The sequence below is a fragment of the Mirounga leonina genome, unplaced genomic scaffold, assembly GCF_011800145.1.
Source record: "Mirounga leonina isolate KUSES-001 unplaced genomic scaffold, KU_Mleo_1.0 Mir_174, whole genome shotgun sequence".
NCBI lineage: Eukaryota > Metazoa > Chordata > Mammalia > Carnivora > Phocidae > Mirounga > Mirounga leonina.
Genome location: NW_023270451.1, coordinates 56,681,725 through 56,700,896, shown reverse-complemented (window position 1 = coordinate 56,700,896; position 19,172 = coordinate 56,681,725). Strand labels below are relative to the sequence as shown.

The 19,172-nt window shown below is 36.9% G+C and overlaps 1 long non-coding RNA gene across 1 annotated transcript in view; it reads right to left on the bottom strand.

The window, feature by feature from the left end:
- Positions 1-5,067, bottom strand: part of LOC118021373 — a 34,620-nt gene extending 29,553 nt beyond the window's left edge. The window contains exons 1-2 of the long non-coding RNA XR_004682151.1: positions 5,021-5,067; positions 3,149-3,217 (exon numbers count right to left, since the gene is read on the bottom strand). This is a non-coding gene — a long non-coding RNA (uncharacterized LOC118021373). The remainder of the gene's footprint in view (positions 1-3,148; positions 3,218-5,020) is intronic.
- Between the last annotated feature and the right edge of the window lie 14,105 nt (positions 5,068-19,172).

Here is a 19,172-nt window from a genome sequence, read left to right as displayed (position 1 = left end):
TGGCTCAGGTCATGATCCCAGGGTCCTGGGATCGGGCTCCCTGCTCGGCGGGAAGCCTGCTTCTCCCTCTCCCACTCCCCCTGCTTGTGTTCCCTCTCTCACTGTGTCTCTCTCTGTCAAATAAATAAATAAATAAATAAATAAAATCTTTACAAAAAAAAAAAAATGACCAAGCCGATATTCAGGCAACTTAAATGCTTGCCAGCACAATATTCAACAAAATTCAGGTATTCAACAGCATAGCATCCACAATATATAGTATCTAATCCAAAACTACTTGATAGTAGAACAAGGAGAAATATGCTGTGCAAAGATTGCCTTTTTAACAAATGATGCTGGAACAACTGAACATCCACATGCAAAAAAAAAAAAAAAAAAAAAAATCCAAAAAGAGCTTAGAACCTCCACAAAAATTACTCAAAATTAACCACAGACCTAAATATAAAATGGAAAACTATAAAACTCCTAGTAGATAACATGAGAGAAAACCTTGGGTTTGGCAGTGACTTTTAGATACAACACCAAAGTCATGTCCCATGAAAAAAAATCATTGATAAGCTGGACTTCATTAAAATGAAAGAAACTTCCCTTCCGTGAATGGCAATGTCAAGAGAGTGAGAAGACAAGCCACAGACCGGGAGAAAATATATGCAAAAGACACATCTGATTAAGGACTGTTACCCAAAATATACAAAGAACTCTTAAAACTCAAGAATAAGAAAATAAACAACTTGATTTAAAAATGAGATAAAGACCCTACAAACACAAGCTTCACATCAGATGTCCTCAGAAAAATGCAAATTATAATGAAATATTGAGGTACCTGGGTGGCTCAGTAGGTTAAGCATCTGACTCTTGATTTCAGCTCAGGTCATGATCTCAGGGTTGGGAGATCGAGCCTGCACCAGGCTCCATGCTAGGATGGAGCCTGCTTAAGATTCCCTCTCCCTCTCCCTCTGCTCCTCCCACCACCCCCCTCCCCACTTGCTCTCTAAATAAATAAATAAATAAATCTTAAAACTAAATAAAGTGAAATACTGCTACACACCAATTAGAATGGCCAAAATCTGAAACAGTAACAACATAAGTACTGACAAAGGTGTGGAACAACAAGAACTCTGATTCATTTCTGGTGGGAATGCAAATAGTATGGCTACTTTGGAAGACATCTGGCAATTTTTTATAAAACACATTCTTGCGATCCTTCTGTTGTGCTCTTTGGTATTTACCTAAAGGGCTTAAAAATTATGTTAACACAAAAACCTGCACACAGGTGTTAATAGCAGCTTTATTCTTAATTGCCAAAACTTGGAAGCAATCAGGATGTCCTTCAGTAGGTGATGGTTGAACTGTAGTACACTGAGATCATGGAATATTATTCAGTGCTAAAAAGAAATAAGCTATTAAACCATGAAAAAAGCATGGAGGATCCTTAAATGCATACTATTAATTCTGATAAAGCAATCTGAAAAGGTGATCTTCTATATGATTCTATGTATATGAGATTCTGGAAATGGCAAAAACTATGAAGACATAAAAATACGAGTGATTGCCACGGGTTAGGGAGGAAGGATGAATAGGTTGAGTGCAATAGATTTTTAAAGCTGTGAACCTACTTTATATGATACTCTTATGGTGGATACACATTATACATTTGTCTAAACACAAGAAATGTATGACACCAAGAATAAACCTTACTATAAACTATGGGTGTTGGGAAGCAATGATTTATTAATATAGGTTCATCAATTGTAACAAATGTACTGCTCTATTGGGAAATACTGGTAATTGGAAAAGCTACTTATGAGTGGGTGCAGGGTGTATATGGGAAATCTCTTCTGCTGTGCACATGAAACTGCTCAAAAAGATAGTCTGTTTAAAAAAAAAAACTTCTGGAAAACAAAAAGAATGGTCAAACAATTTCCAAATTTGATGAAAATTAGAACCACAGAGACCCTAAAACTCCACTGATTCCCAAGATGGAAGAACATAAAACCAAGTTGCTGAAAGTTAATGATATAGATAAAAGTCTTTAAAAAACAAAGAAAATGACATAATATTTGCAGATAAAGAAAAACTAAGAGCTGGCTTCTCATCAGAAGCAATGCAAAACCAGGTATGATGTAAATAACATCTCTAAAGTGCTAAAAAACAACAAAAAAAGTGAATCTAAAGTTCTATCTACAATGAAAATATCCATAAAAAATGCCAATAAAATGAAGACACTTTCATACAAACAAAATGAATATACCCCTAACAAAGTTGTGCTATTAAACATATTAGGAGGAATTTCTTGAGGCTGAAGGAAAATTCTACCAAATGGAAATTCAAATGTACGTTATTGGAAGAGCACAAACATTTTAAACATGAGTAAATTAAAAATATATTTTATCACTTTTAAGTCTTTTTATAAAATCACAACTAGGAATGAAAAGTAAATTAAAACTCAAATGAGTAAAAGAAAGAAAACAATAAAGATAAGAGCAGAGGTAATGAAAGAAAAAAATTGAAAAACAGAAAAGAATGCAATCTAAAGCTTGTTTCTTAAAGTCATGACCAGACTTATTGTGAAGATCATTTCAAAATGTATACCAATATCAAATCACTATGATGGACACCTGAAATTAATAAGATATTGTATGTAATTATACTTCAATAACAAAAAAAATCAATAGTATTGATAAACATCTCGCTAGAATGGTTAATATGAAAGGAAATGACCACACACCAATTACGAATATCAAGAAATAACTTGAGTTCCAGATATTTAAAGGGCAAATAGGGAATACTGCCAACAATTTATAAGAAATGAACAAATCCCTTGAAAAACAAAAATTATCAAAACTGAAATGAAATTACACTGCTTCGGAAAATCTGAATTGCCTTATATCCATTGAAGATGATAAAGTTGTAATTAAAACCTTCCAAAATGTAAGTTCTAGACCCACGTAGGTTCATGGGTGAATTTTATAAAAAAAAAAATGTAGGAATAACTAATATAAATCTTCCATAACTGTTTCAGGATATAGAAATAGAGGAAATGTGTCCTAATTATTTTTCTGAGGCCACTATTATTCTGATACCAAAATGATACAAAGAACTTATAGGAAAAGACAATCACAGAGTAATAATCAACATAGGTACATACCTTCTCAAATACTCAGCAAAAGTTTCAAGCAAATCATCTCTGCAATCCATATAAATAAAAATGCATATACTAAAAAAAAAGGAATCCATATAATCATCTCATGAGATTCAGGAAAAAAATAATAAAATACAACACCCATTTATTACAAAATTCTCAACAAACCAGGAATAAAAAGAAACATTGTCAAATTTTGAAGAAGAGCTTTAAAAAAAACTATAGCTAACATTAGAATTAATAGTGGTGAACTAAATACCTTTTCTCTTAAGTATTTGAACAAGGGAAGGATGATTACTTCCATCCAGTGCTTCCATTCAGTAATGTACTGCAGGTCTTAGTGAAATAAGAAAGGAAACTGAGGGATGCCTGGGTGGCTCAGTCAGTTAAGTGTCTGCCTTCAGCTCAGGTCATGGTCCTGGGGTTCTGGGATCAAGTCCCGCACGGGGCTCCTTGGGAGGCCTGCTTCTCCCTCTGCCTGCCACTCGCCCTGTTTGTGTGCTCTCTCTCTCTCTGACAAATAAATAAGATCTTTTAAAAAAATCTTTGGGAGGGGCGCCTGGGTGGCTCAGTTGGTTAAGCGACTGCCTTCGGCTCAGGTCATGATCCTGGAGTCCCGGGATCGAGTCCCGCATCAGGCTCCCTCCTCAGCAGGGAGTCTGCTTCTCCCTCTGACCCTCCTCCCTCTCACGCTCTCTGTCTCTCATTCTCTCTGTCTCAAATAAATAAATAAAATCTTTAAAAAAAAATCTTTGGGAAAAAAAAAAGGAATATGAAAGAAAAATAAGTTGTAAAGAAAGAACTAAACAATTTTTATTCCCAGAAGATATGATCATGTATGTAAAAAAAGTACATAGAAGCTACTGGAAATAGTAAAGGAGTTTAGTAAGGATATAATACAAGAACATATATGTAAATCAATTCTATTTCTACAAATGCAGCATGAATCATTAGAAAGAAAAATGAAAATAAGAGCATGAAAACCAAGATTTGTCCCTAAGAATAAATTTTTTAAAATATGTGCAATTATCCCCCGAATCGTCTACAGATTCCATGTGATCTCAATAAAAATACCAGGAGATGATTTGTGCATATTGACAATCCAATTTTAAAGTTTAAAAAGAAAAGCAAAAATCCACACCCATTGGAAAGACTAAAATTAAAATATCTGGCCAAAGCCAGGAGCTGGAGGATATGGAGCAATGGGAACTCTCCTGCATCACTGGCAAGAATGTAAAATGGTACCTTAGGGAACTGGTTGGTAGTTTCTTAATAAAGTCAAACAGAAGTTCATATGACTCAGCAGTTCCACTCCATTTATTTACACCAGAGGAATGAAAACCTATTTCCACCCCAAAACTTGTATGCCTACATTCATAGAAGCTTTACTTATAGTCCAAAAGTAGGAACATTTCAAGTTCTGAAATAAATGGATAAGCATGATGGGATATTCTTTCAATGGAATTCTCCCCGACCAAAAATATGCTGAATTAATGAATCCAGACACAAAAGATCTATACTGGATAAACCTATTTATGGGAAATTCTATACTGAACTGATTTAATCTATAATGACAAAAAAAAAAAATTGATCACTAATTGCCTGAACTTAGGAGTAGTAGACCAGAATTGACTTCAGAGGGGCACAAGATGTTTTTCTGTTCTGTTTTGTTTTGTTTTGTTTTAGTGAAGGAACAGTTCTGAATCCAAGGATATACATTTGTCTAAACTCACTGAATTAGATTGTCCAACTTATTGTAAGTAAATTATACCTGAAATTTTTAATTGAAAAAGTAAAAAGAAAAAACACTGATTTCAGGTTGGAGGTATTCTTAATACTGACTGCCTCCCATTCACCTCAGCCCTAGATTTTACTGACCTGTGCCCAGAGGACCTGGGTTTTAATTTAGGTTCCACAGTTAATTAGCTCTGTGATCTGAGCTAAGTCACTTGCTTCTCTTAGCTTCTTCCTTGGTAAACGAGAGAACTGGACTAGACAATCCTAAAGGTCCACCAAACTCTGAAAATCTGGAGTGAAGAAATATATAATTGAAGCCATAATAGGGTCATTAAAATGTTTTCCTTAGTCCATTTTACACTTGGCTTAATAAAAGATAATAATTATATATTTATATGACTGATAATTTAATGTTGAAATATTTTTCCAACACTGAATAATATTACCTACAAGGACAGAGGTTGATCTAGATATGACATAGGATTCTAGTGGCTTAAACAAGAGAAATAAATACTATACTCTTTCTTTGGGATTGTTCAGAAGGGATCTCAGAGTCAGGTAAAAAGTTTACTTTTTCTGATTTTTAGTCACCAATACTATTACTAGATAAAAAGGTGATTATTAAATATCCAATTCTTCTAAGAATGCAGAAAAGTATTGAAAAGCAGAAAAGATTCCCTGACTTGGATATTGCATTGAAATGTGATCTATTTATATGATCACAAATGCAATTCACCCCTGACTTTCCAGCAGTCCCAATAAAATTACTCTTTGTTTACTGAGATATAACTGACATATCACTATATTAGTTTCAGATGTACAACATAATGATTTGATATTTGTATATATTGCAAGATGATCTCCAAAATAAATCTAGTTAACATCTGTCACCATACATAATTATAAACGTTTTTTCTTGCGCTAAGAACTTTTAAGATCTACTGTCTTAGCAGCTCTCAAATATACAATACTGTATTATTAACTACAGTCACTGTGATGTACATTATATCTCTGGATTTACTTATTTTATAATTGGAAGTTTGTAACTTTTAATCACCTTCACCCATTTTGCCCATCTTTTGACAATAGGTATTTGTGTTTCTCTGTCTTATTTCACTAAGCATAATGCCCTCAAGTTCCATCCATGTTGCAAATAGCAAAATTTCTTTCTTGTTTATGGCTGAAGTGTGTGTGTGTGTGTGTGTGTGTGTGTGTGATATTTTTTTTTTACCCATTCATCCATTGATAGACCCTTAGGTTGTTTCCATATCTTGACTACTGTAAATAATACTGTAGTGAACATGGGGCATGGATATCTTTTCAAGTTAGTGTTTTTATTTTCTTTGGATAAATACCCAAAAATGGAATTTCTGGGCCGTATCTATTTTTAATTTCTTGAGCCACCTCCATGCTGTTTTCCATAGTGGCTTGTTTCAATGTACATTCCCACCTGCAGTGCACAAAGGTTCCCCTTACTCCACATCCTAGCCAGCATTTATTTCTTGCCTTTTGATAGTAGCCATCTTACCAGATGTAAGGTGATATCCTATTGTGGTTTTGATTTGCATTTCCCTGATGATTAGTGATGTTGAGCATCTTGTCATTGACCTATTGGCCATCTGTATGTCTTCTTTGGAAAAATAGCTATTCAGTTCCTCTGACCATTTTTTACTCAGATTATTTATTTATTTATTTTGCTATTAGGTTGTATGAGTTCTTCATATATTTTATTCATATATTTTAGATACTAATCTCTTCTCAGATACATGATTTGCAAATATTCTCTCCCACTTGGTAGGTTGCCTTTTTAGTTTGTTGGTCTCCTTTGCTGTACAGAAGCTTTTTAGTTTGATTTAGTCCCACTTGTTTATTATTGCTTTTGATGTTTTTGATTTTGGTGTCACATCCAAAAAATCATCACCAAGACTGATGTCCAGGATACCACCTATGTTTTCTTCTAGTAGTTTTATGGTTCCAGGTCTTACATTCAAATTCTTCCTCCATTTTGAGTTAATTTTTGTGGATACTATAAGATGTCAGGCCAATTTTATTATTTTGCACGTGGCTGTTGAGGTTTCCCAGCACAATTTTTGAGGAGACTGTCCTTCTTGGCTCTTTTTTTTTCTTTTTTTGGAAATTAGTTGACCATATATGTGAGGGTTTAATATTAGGCTCTCTATTCAGTTCCATTGATTGATGTATCTGTTTTTATGCCAGTACCATCCTGTTTTGATTACTGTAGCTTTGTAATATACTCTGAAATCAAGAAGTTTAATACCTCCAGCTTTTTTGTTCTTTCTCAAGATTGCTTTGACTGGGGTTTTTTGTGGTCCCATACAAATTTTAGGATTGTTTGTTCTATTTCTGTGAAAAATGCTACTGGAATTTTGATAGGGATTGCACTGAATCTGTAGATTGCTCTGGGTAATAGGGCATTTTAATAATATTCATTCTTCTAATCCATGAGCATGGAATATCTTTCCATTGATTTGTGTCTTCTCTAATTTTTTCTTCAATGTCTTGCTTTCAGTGTATAAGTCTTTCTTTCACCTTCTTGGTTAAACATATTCCCAAACATTTTATTTCAGAAAAGTTGCAGGATACAAAAATCAATATGCAAAAATCTGTTGCATTTCTATACACTAACAATGAACTATCAGAAAGAGAGATTAAGTAAACAATCCCACTTACAATTGCATTGAAGAGAATAAAATATTTGGGAATATTTTATGCAAAAATCTATTGCATTTACTTATTAGTTCAAACAGTTTTTTGATGGAGTCTTCAGGTTTTTCTTTTAATTTTTTAAAAGATTTTATTTATTTATTTGACAGAGAGAAGCACAGCGAGAGAGGGAACACAAGCAGGGGGAGTGGGAGAGGGAGAAGCAGGCTTCCCATGGAACAGGGAGTCCGATGTGGGGCTCAATCCCAGGACCCTGGGACATGACCTGAGCCAAAGGCAGACACTTAACGACTGAGCCACCCAGGTGCCCCTTGGTTTTCCTATATATAATATCATGTTGTCTGCAAATAGTGATAATTTTACTTCTTTCTTTCCAATTTGGATACCTTTTATTTCTTTTTCTTGCCTAATTGCTCTGGCTAGGTCTTCCAATACTATGTTGAATAAGAGTGATGAGAATGGATATCCTTGTTTTGTTCCTGATCTTAGCAGAAAAGCTTTCAGTTTTTAACTGTTATGTATCATGTTAGCTGTGGGTTTATCAAATATGGCCTTTATTATGTTGAGGTACTTTCCCTTTATAACCACTTTGTTGAGAGTTTTTAAACTAGATATTAATTGCCTTTTTTTTTAAAGATTTTATTTATTTATTTGAGAGAGAGAGAGAGAGGGAATGAGAGAGAGAGCACATGAGAGGGGGGAGGGTCAGAGGGAGAAGCAGACCCCCCGCGGAGCAGGGAGCCCAATGCGGGACTCGATCCAGTGACTCCAGGATCATGACCTGAGCCAAAGGCAGTCGCTTAACTGACTGAGCCACCCAGGTGCCCTAATTGCCTTTTCTATATTTTCTATTTTTTATTGTATACATAAATATCACTAAAATCTGAAGACTATACTGTTGCACTCTCCCTTGCTGGTTTAATCATTTATATGGCTCTAATATGTGCTTTAAGGAATTAAAATCCTTCCAATTCTTCAAAATATACTTAAGTTGCACCTAAATACCAAATAAAGTTTTATAGAATTTCTTTTAATTTATTTATTTGAGACAAAGAGATACAGAGAGAAAGAGAGAGAGAGTAGGAGCAGTGGGGAGAGGCAGAGGGAGAGGGAGAAGCTGAGCAGGGAGCCCGATGCGGGGCTCGATCCCAGGACCTGGAGATCATGACCTGAGCCGAAGGCAGACACTTAACAACTGAGCTACCCAGGAGCCCCCCAAATAAAGTTTTAAAAATGCTTTTACCTTCCTTATTTACTGCTTTGTAGTCAGAGGCACTTTTAATCTGTAAGGAGCCTGATGTGCTACCTGGTAGATAGACTCAATGTTCAAGAAGCGCTTGGACCAGGGCCAGGGTGAGGCAAGTGAGGCACTTGCCTTGGGTGCAAAAATACAGAAAGTGATTATTTATCATAATCAAGGTAAATGTTTTAATGCAATATTTTAAGAAATCGCATTTTAATTTAAAAATCCAAGATAAACCACAAAGACGGGATCAATAAGGATACTGAATTGAACGGCCTGTTTTTATTCACTCTTTCTGAACAAAATTGTGTTGTGAATGAGCCATTATACATTAGCTTAGTCTTACAAGTGTATTTCAGATGGCTCTTTGGGACACTGAACTAGAAATAAGAAAAATTTAATTTCTTCTGTGCTATGAAGAAACCAAATTTGGAACTGAAAGGTAGAACAACACATTTCTGTCTTTATTTTAAGCATAATATTGTATCATTTGGAATATTTCTGACCTGTGTTAATAAGGACAATATTTGTAAATCACAAATCTTCTAGAGCTCCTTATTTTAAGAGATATTTTAATTTCATGGACTTTTATTTATGGACAATGTTAAAAAATGGCATATTTGTCCATTCATTTCTAGTAATTTGCAGCCTCACCAATTCAGAGAAACTTCTTAGAATGCTTCGGCCCTACTATTGGGTCACATAAAGGCAGAAAACTGTCAGGGAACCATGTATGTACAAAATCTGTGAGTTTAGAAAATGGAAGGAAAATATTTCAAAACATTCTACTTTCACAAACCTACAAATGTATTTCTTATAGTATACTAAATTAACTAAAATTTGGATGTCTTCTGGCAATCCTTAAAATCCCATTTTTCCTACATTTCAATCTAAATGCTTTAATTGTACACATTAACAATGAAATATGGGTATAAGAAACTTCTTTAAAACCAAATTACATAAGAACTCAGACAATGAATGTTATTTTATACCAATACCAAAAGTAAATCAGTGATTGTGAATTTGAATATTTTTCAACTCCTGAATATTAAATATCTTAAATTGCATCTATCTCTGTGTTAAAAATAATTTATATATGTATATAATCCTATGAAAAATTCTCAACATTATTTGTCATTATTGAATTCCAAATTAATGAGATTCCATTACACACCTATTAGAATGGCTAAAATTAAAAAATGGACACAACCAGTTGCTGATGAGGATTTAGGGTAATAAGAACTCTCATTTATTGTTAGTAGAAATACAAAATGGGACAGACACTTTAGGAGATTGGAAGTTTCCTGCAAAGTTAAATATACTCTTACTACAGGATCCAAGAGTCATACTCCTAGGTAGTTACCCTGGGCAAGTCCCTCCACCTCTCTGGTTCTTAGTTTTCTTGTTCATAAAATGGGAACAAAAATGTCACCTTCCACAGGATTGGGCCACACTTTTAAATGAGATAATGTGTAAAAGCCTTTGTCATAGTGCTTGGCACAGAGTAAGCACCCATTCAGGTAGCTATTATTTTGTCAGTTTTGAACATAATACTGGGTTTTTATCAAAAAAAGGTTTAATATCTAACATTAATTTTGGAAGTTTAAAAAGTACATTTATGATTTTCGTCAGAGTAATGCATGCACATTGTTTGAAAAGTCCACTGGGCCTGTGACACTCAACCTAAAAACAGCAGTCTCTCTCCTGCCTATTATGCCAGAATCAGTCATTTTCAATACTGTCGTTTCTTCTAGTGCTTACCTATTTCTAAAGTGTGTGTGTGTCTGTGTGTGTGTGCATGTATTATAATACTACCTTCTGATTAATCAATTAGACACTGTCCATTTGACTTTCTATTATAATCAATGAAGATTTTCACTTTCCAAGTTTTGTTAAATCATGATTATTTGTTAAATCTATATTCAGTGATTTCATTTTTATAAGCATGAACAAATTCTTCACTAATGAATCGAGTATTTTGATTACATTTCCATTTCTGTGCTACTTTTTTTTGTTGTTGTTTTCCTGGAGTTAAGTGTTTTTTTAGAGATTTTAAAAATTTGGTAATTCTCGAATGTCTTTCAGAATTCAAACAGCTCTATAAAATATTTCTCAATATAATGTTCTAGTGGTCAAATTTTTCATGTAATTTATCAGTTCCAATTTTTTTCTGAGGCTCCAACCTTCTAGTCATATATAGACTGCTCTCTAGAACCAATAGTCATCTGTCACCCTGAGACTACTTTTACTGTCATCTTGGGAACTCCCTTCACTTCTCTCCTACGTTGTTTGTCCTGTACGTATCTTTAATTTGGATTCCTTATTCCTTTTGTGCAACACATCCTCTAGTAGGTTCCTGAGGAAAGGACGATGAGTAGTGCATTTTGTTTTGAGATTTGCATGTCTGAAGTGTCTTTTTTCCCCACCTATCACATTTAGTTGATAGTTTTTCCAGGTATAGAAGTATCAATTGAGAATAATTTTCATATGAAAATTTGAAGGTGTTGTTCCATACCTTTCTAGCTTCTAAAACTGCTGTTGAGAAGTCATTATTCTTATCCTCTTCTATTTAAAAACAAGAAATTGAGTTTTTATGATACCTATGATTTGAAATTACAACCCGTGTTTAAATCCTGGCTCTGCCACTTTGGCATCTGTTGATATGGAATTCCTCTATGCTCAATTTTCACATCTGTGAATGGGGTATAATAACAGTACCTACAGTGTAGAATTGTTCTCTGGATCAAATCACTTAATATATGAAAAACACTAATAATAGAACCTGACAAATAGCAAAATGCTCTTTCAGTATTTGCTGTCCTTTCATTCATTATCATACAATGGGAATCCATTTAGGGATTTTAAGGAGAGCGTTTGAACAGACAGTCACTGGCTACTGGGTAGTGGATGGTTCGGAAAGGGGGCGAGACATAAAGTGCAGAAACAAGTTAGAGTGACCACTTCTAAATGAACCTGCTTCAGGCGACTGTTGTGAATCAGAAGTTGCGTGTTAGAGGGGCAGTAAAAAAAAAAAAAATACAAAATAATTTTCTATTTTCTCAGATGAAACCCCTTAACCACCCAATAGACAGACAAAGCATATTTTTAGGGATACAGAAAAGCTGGGGCACAACAATTTAGACAAACAGGAATGCTTTATTTTTGATATTTCAAGAAAAAGCGGTACAAGTCAATGTGGGAGAAATCAGAACTTTGTCCAATTTCCTTACATGCGTTTTTAAGAGTTGAAATTTTTTTTTTTTTTTTAATTAGACGTGGGAAGGTGGGAACAGAAGTTTTCATAATGGCTTTCACTGCTTTGGCTACTAAAGGTCTTAATCCAGACCCAACTCTGGCTCTGAAGATGTTATCTGGCCCCTAAGGAGCAGAAATAGATTCCACTACACATTTGCTCATTTCCGACTCATCACACCCATGGCCGTGCATGTGTCTTCATGAATCATAGAAAAGAAAACGCTTAGCTGAGAAATCTAATCATTGATTGTCCACACACATTGTTCACTTTTCTCTCTCTTTAATTAAAAATTCACTTTTACTATATAGGCAATTGGGGTCATGTCACCATTGAATCCCATTTTCTCTGTCAAAACAATTACACTTTCATCAAGGAGTCATTTTTGAGAGGAGAACCTATTCATAGATATACATAAATAAACAATGTAGCCAGATAACCTAGAAATAGAGTTTGTATTTGGCTATCCCTAAGGGGAAAATAAAAAGTAACTTTCTGTTCCAACCGTGTTCCAAAATATGACCAACACCAATTTGCCCATGCTGTCCTTTCTTCTTTTCTAAAACGCACATGTGTGGCTGCTTCCGTGACTGATATTGAGCCAGGCTTGCACATCCAGTTTATTTTTTTGCCATCCAATTTAAATTATTTTTATGATGCGGAGTCCAGTAATGAAGGAGTGCATCGCAGCCCGGGACATCTGGCAACGTAGAAGGTGTCAATAGAATAATCAATTACTCCTGCGGCTAATGCTTGTCATGCCCTCTCACAGAAAGTGGGGGCAAAAGGAAGGTGATACTTAATTCACAGCAAGAAGACAGGCCATTTAATTGGATTAGCTGGCATCTCACTTTTATCCTTCTCCTCTTATCCCCACTTCTTAACAGTCCCCTCTCCTCCCACCACACACACATCAAAAGTGACAGAGTTTGGCAATTATGCTGAAAACAGGAGCTAATTTTTAAATGAACCAATTGGATTGACTTAAGAGGTCCAGGATCCACGCTGCTGCAGTCCTGCAGTCATCAGTGATGAAGCGATGAGAGGCTAAAGCAAAGACCGTGCAGTTCCCTTGACCACCTCCACCGAGTGTGGTCCCGTCACCAATTGCTACCCCCTGCTTCCACCTAGACGGTGGGGCTGCTGTAGGGTCAGCTAATGCAGCACTTTTCCAAAGTATAAGTGTTCAAATCATCCTTCTGGAAGGTCAGTGCTAGATGGCAGTGCGGTATTCCATGACTTTCCCCTTCAGTCAAAGTCAAATTCTACCTGGCTCCAGAGGCTGCGAGTTGTAACTCTAGTCTATTTACATTGTATTGTTGTAAATAATGGAAATCAGCATGCAATACTCCAAAGTGAATCATCTTTTGAAATCAATGAAAATTGGAAATGGGTTTCATTTCTCACTCAAATGGTTGCTCTTGAGTAGCACCTTATTATATTACTAGCAATATTTGAGCTGGAGAGGTATTATCTAGTGGAAAAATTCTGAGCTCATAATCAAGAAATTTGGGTTCCATTCCTTCTTCAGGTGGCAAAGAAGACAATACTGAACATGTACTGAAAGGCACTATTATAAGCACTTCACGTATATTATTTTGTTTAATGTGCACAAAACCCCTGTGAGGTAAGTTTTATTGTTATCTCCATTTTATGAAGAAGGTGTTAGGGACACAGATTCAACCTCGACAGTCTGACCCCATTGTTTCCCAACCACATAACTGGGGTGAATTTTTTTAAAGATTTTATTATTTATTTGACAGAGAGAGAGTACAAGCAGGGGGAGTGGCAGAGGGAGAAGCAGGCTCCCTGCTGAGCAGGAGAACCTGACATGGGGCTCGATCCCAGGACCCCGGGATCATGACCTGAGCCAAAGGCAGACACTTAACCGACTGAGCCACCCAGGCGCCCCTAAGCTTGGGTGAGTTTTAAAATGTATTTGTGGGATGAGCAACAATCGACCAGAAATACAGGTTAAGCTTAGCTCAGGCACAGAGCCCCAGAGGCCCACAGTACACAGGCATTCACAGTGTCTGGGGGGGAAGGAGGGCCTGGAGGCCCCGGGATGGGACCCGAGCAGGGGGAGAGACCAGAGAGACCCTTTAAAGAGCCTGTGGCAGCAGCTACCCAGCAATCTCTGTAGTAATTTTTCAGTATATTAACAATAGACAGAACCATAGTGATGACACAAAATGAACTTCAGCCCTGTAATCTGTGCACCCCAAATTAACTTAGCAGAGATTCTAATAAGAATCTAGCAACAAATTCCCATAGAAGCCATATTCAGACAGTTCCTTTTTGTCTCACTGCCTGTATCTTTTTGGCCTTAAGCACATTCGAGCGTGTTCATTTGCAATGTTGAAGTCATTGCCATCCTAAGAAGCTGACTGATTGGATATGAAGCACAAGAAGAGAGTATGTCAGGCTCTGGATTAGTCCTAATAGCTTTTTGAAAAAAAAAAAAAATGCATAGCTGAAGAATGTAGTACATGAACCCTATTTGGAAAATTCCACAATCTTCTCAAAATATCTGAACTTTGATAAAATCACAAAGGAATAAAAGACTCGCTCAGGTATGACTCATTGTAGCACAAAAGATATTTAGCTTTATAAGAAAGTTTCACGTTTGAAGAATATTCTCTTTCTGCTGCTGATAAATGGGGGGAAAAGGGTACATTCATTTACCGAGAGCAGAATATGCCCCCAAATAGCAAACGGGGTTTTATGTAAGTCACTTTTCAAGTTAGCTAAGATTTTGTCAATTATTCGATGGGTTTTAGCTTAAGGATAAATTTGAAGCTGTTATTTTTCTGGTGAAGCCAACAATAGGGAAATGTATGCTGAAGAAAGGAAAAGAGAAACTGGAAAATTGAGCTAACTTAATAGAAATCTAACATTTGCTGTTGCATTCAATAATTCCTTTTTTTTTTCAGATCCCTTTGAAGATGAAAGGTTTTTATATTAAAATTTTTTATTACCAGGCTATCATGGGGAAAAAAAAAAAGGTCTGTGCATTTCCTGTTTGAAAATATACAAGTGATCTGTTGCCTGTCTTTATTGCAATGGTTTCTGTTCCAAAGAGTCTTAATCTGGAGAGTAGATGACAGAAACTTAAACAACTGGAAATATTTTAAGATGAGCAATGCAGAAACACTTGAGCTGCTTGCCATTAGGCGTTATGGCAGTTTGTCCACTTGCAAAGGGAAAGGAAGTGATGTGTTGTGGATAGCTGTGGGAACTTGGTTGCATGACTCACTGGAAGCCTTTGTTATTACATGACTCAGACTTGGTAATCCTCCCCCAATTACCTTCCTGAGTGTATCTTCATTTTGTTAAAATGTTTGAGAACTGCCGCGGAGATTCTAGTAAGTCCAAATGTGCCTTTACAAGGAGAGAGAGAGAGAGGGAGAAGTGTCTCTCGAGAAAGGTGCGCCCTTCCTATAAACTCTGGATTTTATTATGGGCGTGTCAGTGGTACGAGAGTCTGGTGTAACACATGATGACCAGATCTATTTTATATTCAGGGAAGTCAAATGAGTTCTCTAAGTGGCACGAAGCTAAGTGCACTCACATAGTTTCTGAGTGTATTGGTTCTTCAGTGTACATTAAGCCTTTCCAGATTTAGCCTCAGAGGTTGGCTGTGTGCCAGAATTCAGACTCTGTTCTGTTGGGCAGTGGGCTGAGTATTCCCAGGTGCCGCCAGAGTTTTATGCCTCGTCCTTATTTACAGTTTTTCTTAGGATTGCTTTGAAGTGTGAACAATCAAGTTGCAGCATGCTGCAAAGTTCTTTTCACATGAGCCCTTTATTTCACTTTCTCTCGCAATGCTGAAGCCTCCTTATAGCAGAAGTATTTATCTACAACCATTAAAATGCATTTAGAAAGCTAAATTCCTTTACAAATGTTTGAGAAATAATTTTATTCTCTTTTCGAGTAAGATAGAAATATAAACAGCCACTATTATTCTTTCTCCACTATTTCTCTGAGAAAAGAATAGTAGTTTATCAAGCCTCTTAAGTCATTAATTCTTGAATTCACGAAACCTCTTACAGCTCGATGACACACGAGGTGGGGCTTGCAAATATCTTGTGTATAATCTGCATTGTGGGTTATTTGGAATTCATAACAAAGCTCCTAATACTGATACGGTAACTAATTTTTGGCGCTCAATCCACTTTTTTTGGAAAAAGGAATATCTGTCAGAGCATGTGTACAAATCATGCCTAAACATCCGTCTTCCTAGCAATTCTGTCATTTTCAAAAATTCCAAAACTCAGTGCAGATAGCCTGTGTTTCTAAACTCTATATTCCCTTAGAATAAAGAGCTCTGACTAGACTTGGGTGAAGGGGGGGTGCCCAGAAAGCAGCCAGTTCCCCAGGGCACTTTCCAAATGCCCTCCAGAGGGGACCATCTGCAGCCAGCAAGGGCACAGACAGTGTGGACCTCTCTTCCAGAAGCAACGTGAGGTGACACAGATAGCCTTCGGGCCTTGGGGACCAGAGGAAACATGGGGGTCCTCCCAGAGCCAGTAACAAATGTTGATTTCAAATTTGGACTGAGCTTGGTGTTCCCGCTGAAAAGATGCTTTGTGCTGCACAGATTTTCTCCTTTTAACCCTGCTTTTTATGTGTTGGCCAAGACTATGCTCAAGATTCTGACAACAGAGTTCAAAAATAAACGTGGTTCTGTACGTGGGGGAGGTAGGGTGGCGCACGGGAGCCGAGTAGCCACGGTAAAACGTGGGATGGCTGTGTTATGCTACCCCGATCTGCAGCTCTAACAAACTCTGATTTATGTGCCAACGGGGACCGGTGTGGGTGACTTCTGTTCCTTTCAGAACTTTGAATCTTTATTTTTTAAATGTCACAATTTTAAATGATTTTTTCTGAGTTAGTCCCAGATAAATGATTCCTGGGAGGATCGTGGCAGTGATTATGAGCCCACTTACACTTGTGGTTGATGGCACATTAAGCAATAATGGTGAGAACGTTCAGCGATCAGTACCTATAGCATTTCCAGCCTGACCCCAAGATGAGGTTAATGCAGAAGACAAATAGGAGGGAAGCACATGCTCCATTTTTTTTTTTCATCGGGCTGTTACATAAGTAACAGATAAACATCCTCCTGTTCACACCACATCACAGCACAGGGAACTGCTGCAAACTTCAAGCCATCAACAACTTAAAACTGCTGTTGTCAAATCAATTTTTTACAGCAGACTGACCTGTTTGCAGACCGTTTTTAATAGCAGAGGAAGAGTTTGAGACTTGAGCTGGGAGTACACAAGTGATTTCCGAAGGACATTTCAGATGTAAAAATTCCGTGTGCTGGCATCGCCCTCCCCCGCCCCCACCCCACATCCGTACGCCACACCCCATCAACTTCCACTGACACTTCCTCATTACCATGAAAAAGCTCAGGAAGTCTTCGGGGATTTTGCAGAGCACCCACCATTCCCCTTTTAGACCCAGGCCCTCACTGATACCTCCACAGATGGTTTTCTGAATTTTATGTCCCAGTAAGCGGTAGGGTTTGAGTTTTTAGTTTTTATTTTATTTTTTTTTTTTAAGATTTTATTTATTTATTTGAGACAGAGAGAATGAGAGAGAGAGAGCACATGAGAGGGGTGAGGGTCAGAGGGAGAAGCAGGCTCCCCGCTGAGCAGGGAGCCGGATGCGGGACTCGATCCCGGGACTCCAGGATCATGACCTGAGCCGAAGGCAGTCGCTTAACCAACTGAGCCACCCAGGTGCCCCAGGGTTTGAGTTTTTAAAGTTATATAAGCACTGACTTCCAAGTTCATTTCTTTGACTTCTCTGGTCACTGGTACTCACCTCATGTGTCCCCACTGCAGGGGCTGAAACGCGGAGTAGCTTTTTGGGTGACTGGTCACAAAGCCACATGGGCACATTTAATAGGAAGAAATGTGGGCTCAGTTACGTTGTGTGAGCAGATTGTCAAGGATACCTATCTTTTTATTTTCTTAGCCCAAACACAGCCTCTGTAGACTTCTTTTGAATGTTGAAGTTACACCTTCCCCTTCAGATGATAAAAGAATTCAGTGTGAAATTTGCTTTATAAATTTTTGTGAAAGTTCTGTCGTTCTCCTATAATACTTCAGGAGTATATATAGGGAACACATTCAACAGATTCTCTTGATGCCTTAATGATAGAAGGCAGGAGGAAAATGCTGTATGGGTTTCATTCTTATTTCTTGCTCAGTTCTCTCCTCTGTATTATCTGAGTCTGTGTTATGGTGACACCGTACTCTTCAATAAAAATAAAAATAAAAGCAGGGGGTTAGTTTTATTATAGTACTGTAACGCCCAGGAAGAGTGTTGCCCACAGAAATTTGTCACTAGATCATCAGGGGTCTTATAAAATGGTACTCCTACATGGTGAAGTTCAAATGGCAAATAGGGATGGTGTTTTTTCAAGTCAACATCCAAACCTATTTAGATTTGGAATGAGCATTTTGCTGGGCATGTGTGCTTACTTATTTCCAAGATATTAGATGCCAGGTCAGAATCATATGACATATAAAGAAAACAATACCTTGACAGTGTCCGCACTTCCATTGTACGTCTTTTTCCCCTCCTAGGATGTTTTAATATCTGGTCAAAATTGAAATTATCTAAAAGTTAGCACTCAGCCCAGGAACTACATTTGTTGAAAGTAAGTTTTGCAGGAAACTCCTCTTGGCTGTTTTTAAGTGATAGCATTTCACCCACACAAGAAAGTACATTTTTGCTTATTTATTTTATTTTATTTTTATTTCTGGCCTCATATGACTCAAGTACAGCTTCATTTTCAACCATTAGCCCATGATGTTGACTGGTGCCTGTAGGCATTTCAGGGATAAAAATAAAATGATCAAGTTATTTTGTTTGGAAAAGCAGCTTCTTCACATGTCCTGTATTTTTTTCAATAAATATTTCATAAATCTTTTTAAAGCATGGTCTTATCCTTTAATGCATATGGGAGGCAGCTGAATCCAAACCAAGTGGATATCCTGGAGCTCAGATTCCATTATTCAGGACCAGATTCCACTTCTCTGAAGTTTCTCGAATGCAGAAATATGCATGACAAGCCCCTTAATATCAGGAATTAT